Source organism: Rhinopithecus bieti, unplaced genomic scaffold (genome assembly GCF_001698545.2).
Source record: "Rhinopithecus bieti isolate Rb0 unplaced genomic scaffold, ASM169854v2 scaffold_42113, whole genome shotgun sequence".
NCBI classification, from domain to species: domain Eukaryota; kingdom Metazoa; phylum Chordata; class Mammalia; order Primates; family Cercopithecidae; genus Rhinopithecus; species Rhinopithecus bieti.
Genome location: NW_016818444.1, coordinates 725,366 through 732,422, shown reverse-complemented (window position 1 = coordinate 732,422; position 7,057 = coordinate 725,366).

Sequence of the window (7,057 nt, the reverse complement as noted above, 5' to 3'; positions counted from 1 at the left end):
GACTGCATATTGTATGATTCCATATAAGTGAAATGTCTGGAATAAGCAAATCTATAGAGATAGGAAGTAGCTTAGTGGCTGTCTAAGGCCAGGAAAGGGGGCTTGTGGGTTATGACTAAGAGGTACAAGGTTTCCTTTTTTAGGTAATTAAAAATTTCAACATTGATAGTGGTGAGAGATGCACAACCCTGTGAATGTATTCAAAGACAGCAAATTGTACACTTTAAATTGGTGGATTGTATGATGTATATGTCGTATGAGCCACAAACTAATCTAAGTGCTTAAGAAATATTATCTATTTTAATCTTTATAACAATACTACGAGATAAACAATATTATTACCCCTTTATGTAAAAAGAACCTGAGGCACAGAAAGGTTAAGTGACTTGTGCATGGATCACACAACTAGAAAGTGATAAAATCTGCAGTTGAATTCAAGTAGTCAGCATATAGAACCTATGCTTTTTATTTTTACATTATACTGCTTTTATCAGGTAGTAAATCAACTTACCAATTTATGTAGCAGCAAGAACCATCTGGATATTCAACATCATGTGAAAAATAGTAATTGAACCTACATTTTTCTTTTGTCCACAAAGTCAAGCACCATAGTGTGTGTGTATATATGTATACACACACACATATACACACTGTATATATGTATACACACTATATATATACACACACTATATATATATATACATATTATATATATGTATATATATATATATGCACACACTGCTCTGGTCACACTGCAAATCCAAAAGAGCTCTAACTTTGAAAATAAAACACCATTGTGTGTTACTTTTTAAATTAGAGATTACACTATGCATCAATGACTTGAAACCACCAGCAAAAAGCAATCATGCCTACAATTGTTGTCTCCTTGGGCTGCCGCCTCTAAGCAGTGGTTTCTCTCTGTTGAAACATATTGCTTAGCTGCTGGCATGACAAGTTGTTTTCTCATGGAAGTTCCACTAAAACACTATTGATTTGGACTGGATGGCTAAAAAGTGTCACTATCTTGTTACCATCTTCCGTGCATTGGCCTTGGGACTTCAGCTATACTTTGGCAATTTTCCAACCTAGGCATAACGTAACTAAGAATACCAATCCTAGCTATATATTAAAAAGAGTGAAAAATCACTAATATTGTGTTTTATACTTTGCTGTTTTTTAACCCAATGGATAAAATGAAATAGGCAACTTTTCTCTTTGGTTCATTTCTTAAAGGTTAGTTATTCAACAGCTTGATAAAGTACTTCTCAGCCACATACATTTTCCTTTCTGGACAAAGGGGAAAATTCTACTAAAATATGAAAATAAATCCGAAAGTTAGTGACAGTCACAATAAATGTTTTCCTTTTTTTTTTAAAGACTGTATTTTGGAGAACTTTTAAATTCACATCAAAACTGAGAGGAAGGTAAAGAGATATTTTGTATACTCCTTGCCCCCACAAATGCATAGCCTCTATTTCAACATCCTCCATCAGAGTGGTACATTTATTACAATCGATGACACATCGTTATCCCCCAAATAACATTGATTAGTTTACATTAGGGATCACCTGTGGTGTTGTACATTTTATAGATTTAGACAAATGTATAATGATGTATATCCACCTGCTACAGTAGTATACAAACTAATTTCAATGCCCTAAAAATCCTCAGTGCTCCACATATTCATCCTTCCCACCACTCAACTCCTGGCAACCACTAATATATTTTCTGTCTCCATGGTTTGCCTCTTCTTGAATGTCATATATTTGGATTCGTACTATATAATATGTAGCCTTTTCCGATTGATTTCTTTCACTTACTAATATACATTTTAAGTTTCTTCCATGTCTTTTAATGGCTTGACAGCCAGTTCCTTTTAGTGCTAAATAATAGTCTACTGTCTGGTTGGACCACAGTTTATTTATTCGTTCACCTATATCAAGACTTCATGGCTGCTTCTAAGTGTTGGTAATTTTGAATAAAGCTTCTATAAACATCTATGCGTAGGCTTTTGTGTGAATATACATTTTCAGCTCCCTTGAGTAAATACCAAGAATCACGATTGCTGGATCATATGATAAAGTGATGTATGTTTCAATTTGCATTCACACCAGCAATGAAGCAGGAGTTCTTATTGCTTTACATCCTCACCAGAATTTGTTGTTGTCAGTGTCCTGGATTTGACCATTCAAAGAGGCATATAAATATTATCTCATTGTTTTAATTTGCATTTCCCTGATGACATATGATGTGAAGCATCTTTTCATATGCTTATTTGCCACCTGTATATCTTCTTTGCTGATATGTCTGTTAAAGTCTTTGGCCTATTTTTTAACTGGGTTGTTTGTTTTCTTATTGTTGTTTTAAATGTTCTTTGTATATTTTGAATAACAGTTGTTTATCAAATGTATCTTTTACAAATATTTCTCCAAGTCTGTTACTTGTCCTGTTATTCTCTTATTACTAAAGTTCAGCTTACTAATCATTACTTTCATGGATCATGCCCTTGATGTTATATCTATCAAATCACTGACCTATCCAAAGTCATCCAGTTTTCTTCTGTTTCATCTTCTAGTTGTATAGTTTTGCATTTAACACTCAAGTGTATGATGCATTTTAAGTTAATTTTTGCAAAGGATGTGAGGTCTGTGTCACGATTCATTGTTTTGCCTATGGATGTGCATATGTACTTCTGGTATATGGATGCTATTCTAGCAGCATTTGTTGAAAGAGGCTGTCTTTGCTACTTTGTATTGTCTTAGCTCTTTCATCAAAGATCAGTTGACTATATTTATGTGGGTGAATTTCTGGGCCCACTATTCTGTTCTTTTGATTTTTTATTTGTCTTTTTTTTTTTTTTAAACCAATACTACAGTCTTGATTACTGTAACTTTATAGTAAGTTTTTTGTTGTTGTTTTGTTTTGTTTTGTTTTTGAGACAGTGTCTCCCTCTGTTGCCCAGGCTGGAGCGCAGTGGCATGATCTTGGCTCACTGAAACCTCCACTTCCTAGGTTCAAGCAATTCTCATCCCTCAGTCTTTCAAGTAGCTGGCATCAGTCCTTGCCTGGTTTTTTTTTTTTTTTTTTTTTTTTTTTTGTACTTTTAGTAGAGATAGGGTTTCACAGTGTTGACCAGACTGGTCTCAAAGTCCCGGCTTCAAGTGATCCACCTGCCTCAGCCTTCCACAGTGCTGGGATTACAGACATGAGCCACCACAACTGGCTATAGTAAGTCTTAGAGTCAGGTTGTGTCAGTCCTCCAACTTTCTTCTTCTCATTCAATATTGTGATAGTTGTTCCATGTTTTTATACTCTTCATTCAAACTTCAGAATCAATTTGGTAATATCCACAAGATAATTTCATAATTTTTTTTTTTTTTTTTTTTTTGAGACAGAGTCCCATTCTGTTGCCAGGCTGGAGTCCAGTGGTGCAATCTTGGCTCACTGCAACCTCCAACCCTTGGATTCAAGTGATTCTCCTGCCTCAGCCTCCCGAGTAGCTGGGACTACAGGTGTGCACCACCACGCTCAGCTAATTTTTGTATTTTTAATAGAGATGGAGTTTCACCATGTTTGGCATGATGATCTCGATCTCTTGACCTCATGACCCTCCCACCTTGGTCTCCCAAAGTGCTGGGATTACAGGCGTAAGCCACCACACCTGGCCAACTTGATAACATTTCTATTAAGATTGCATTGAATCTATATGTCAAATTGTGAAGAACTGACATCTTGACAATACTGAGTCTCCCTACCCATGAACATGAAATATCTCTACATATTAAGTCCTTCTTTGACAGATTTCATCAGAATTTTGTAGTTTTCCTCATATAGATCTTATACATATTTTATTATATTTATACCAAAGTATTTCTCTTTTCGGGGAGCACTAACAAAAAAAGTATTTTGTATTAAATTTCAAATTCTACTTGTTCGTTGCTGGTTTATGAAAATTAATGACTTTTGTGTATTAATTTTGTATGGTAAAACCTAGCTATAATCACTTATTGGTTCGAGAAGGTTTAAAAAAAATTTTTTTGTCAATTCTTTGTGCTTTTCTACATAGATGATCATGTTATCTGCAAAGATAGTTTTATTTCTTCCTTTTGACTCTATATACCTTTTATTTTATTTTCTTGTCCTACTGCATTAGCTAGGACTACTTTTTTATTTTCTTTTTCTTTTCCTCATTGCCTTTTTTAGAACAAGATGAGGTAAGTACTTCAAATTTTCATACAGGTGTCTATTTACCTCAAGGTAAGAAAACAATGTGAATTGTCATAGTTGAATATTCTCATTCTATAAGAAGGTATTTGTACATTGTGGTCAAGAAGTTAAGCCTTTTTCCATCAGATACTATTCAGCAAGCTGTCTTTGTAATGAGACCCACATTCCAATAACAATTATTCTTCATGCTAACTGAAGACCGAGAATGGAAGAGAAAAAACACAGACAAATCAGTCATTAAAATTATACTCACACCTGTAACTGCAAATATTATTCATTTTTACATCCTGCCTGGCATCATCACAATTACCCATGTGGATTATCTTGCATTTTTCCTTCAGAAATACAATGAAATACATTTTATTAACTTCATCTTAAAGATGAAGAAAACTGATGTTCAGAGATTTTTAAGAAACTTGCTTTTTGTTGCATTGATAATGTGTAACCAAAGTGAACCAAGATAGGTCTAATTCAAGCCTGGTAGCCTCTGAACAATATAATGCAATATAATCCATGTCCCTTCTCTGAAGCTCAGTTTCTCTACCTTTACATTTGAAAAAATTATTCATTTGACATTTAATGTAAGCTTTTTGCATTGGACTTCCAACCAACAAACCAGGGAAAACAAGAGAAGGCAGTAAAACCCAGAACAAAGAAGTAGCAGTTGACAGAGAATGAGATTTAGATATACCATTTTTGTTTGTTTGTTTTCATAGCAGTAGCTGTCTGTACTTAGTACAGAAAGTGATCTAAGAAAAATAGGGAACCTGATTCATTGGGACTAAATATTCTTTTTTGAATTTTTCTCAGGAGAGCGCTTTTGACAGAAACTAACAAATGTTCAAGATTAACACATGATTTGAACATTAATTGCCTTTCCTAGAGAGGTAATTCTAAAATGATGGATCACTCCTAAAGCATATTATCTATCTCTTGAAAAGGAAAAAGAAATTGAACAGTTATTTTTAAAAATAATATCTTCTTATTCATGCTTGAATAAAAGGGGATTTTGTCTATCTGAGAAGATACTCTTTTCTGTTGTCAAGTCAAAAAGAAAGAAAAAAAGAAATAATCGAATGTGAATTCTGTAACACATAGTGCTAGCTTTATTTTTAGCATACCTTGGAATATTATTATTATGTTCATCAGGTCATGATATAGAAATAAAATTATGAAGCTAATTAACATAAACAGATCCAGTGTACTCAAGAAGCCAGGTGTGGTGGTGTGTGCCTGTAGTACCAGTTACTGTGAAGGCTGAGGTGGGAGAATCACTTAAGCCTAGGAGTTGAAGACCAGCCTGGGTACCAAAGCAAGACTTGTCTCAAAAAAAGAACAAAAAAGAATGAAGAAAGAAAGAAAGAAAAGAAAGAGAAAGAAAGAAAGAAAAGAAAGAGAGAGAAAGAAAGAAGGAAAGAAAGAAATAAAGAAAGGAAAGAAAGGAAGGAAGGAAGGAAGGAAGGAAGGAAGGAAGGAAGGAAGGAAGGAAGGAAGGAAGAAAAAGAGAAAGAAAGAAAAGCACTTAAACATAGTCTCATATTGTGGAACTGGAAATAAATACATTCTATCAGAAAAATATCAATAAGGAATCTGATGAGAATGAGTTTATAACTGGGAAATAGGAAACAGGAAACAAAAGAATGTTCATCTATACAATAGAACAAAACAAGAATAAAATAAAAATACTGGTAATAAAATCAGCAAAGAAGTAACATAATAGAAATGTGCAAGATAACAAATAATGATAAAAACACTAGGTGATACAAGTTTATGCAAAATATTTTGAACATTTATGAATATCATAGGGATAAAAAATTGACAGTGACCCTTTACTCATTGACATTTACTTGTTTTTATTTTAAAACATCAAAGAAACTTAATGGAATTTTAAATTTAAATAAATATATGCTTTTATAAAGAAATTATCAGAAAAATTATAGCAGAGTAAAGGAAGAAGAAGGGTGGGACTGTTACTGTTCCTAGCACTTCTCAATTTCTAAAGTCGCTTGGTAATTTGTTTTACTTAATGAACTTATGTTGAGGTGCGTCATATTTTATGGTTGGGTTGTTTGAGGATGGAAAAAAGTATGATTAGAAATGAAAAAGGTTAATTGTCACCTTAAGAGTTTACTTACTACCGAGAATTTATCAGTGGAATAACTCTGCCACATCTTTTCTTAGCTTGTCAGACAATAAAATAAAATAGACAACAATTTTTTTTTTTTGTGAAAAGCTATCAAAGAAACCTGCTACTTGGATTAATCATGATTAAGAGTTTTTGGGATCCTGTTAGATAACAGTTTAAAACAGTGCATGTTTTTAAAACCAATTAAAATCAATGATGTTTCCATTCTAATTTTCAGTGTCTACTTTATATTAAGGGTAAATAGCAGTATCTGATAATGGGTGTACATAGGCAAGACTGACTATAAGAACTAAAAAAATTTAAGATGTTTCTTAAAAGCATTAAGACTTGTATGCAAAATTTTAATAACTAAGCTAGCACGGCAATTCTGTCATAATATATACATATTGATAAAGTTTAATGCTAAATCTGACTATATATTTTTTTCAGTAAAGATACTCAAAGATTTTTCTTCATTTCTTGGTTTCTTATAGTAGAATACCTAAAAGTGGATAGTTTATAAAGAAAATAAATTTATTTCTTACGGTTATCGAGGCGGAGAAGTCCATGGCTGAGGTGCCACATCCAGTGAGGCCCTTCTTCTTGGAGGGGGGACAGGGTGCAGAAGTAGCGTATGTCATGGGGACTGAGTGTGTTAGCTCAGGGTCCTCTCTCTCTTCTTATAAAGCCACCATGTCAACTTCC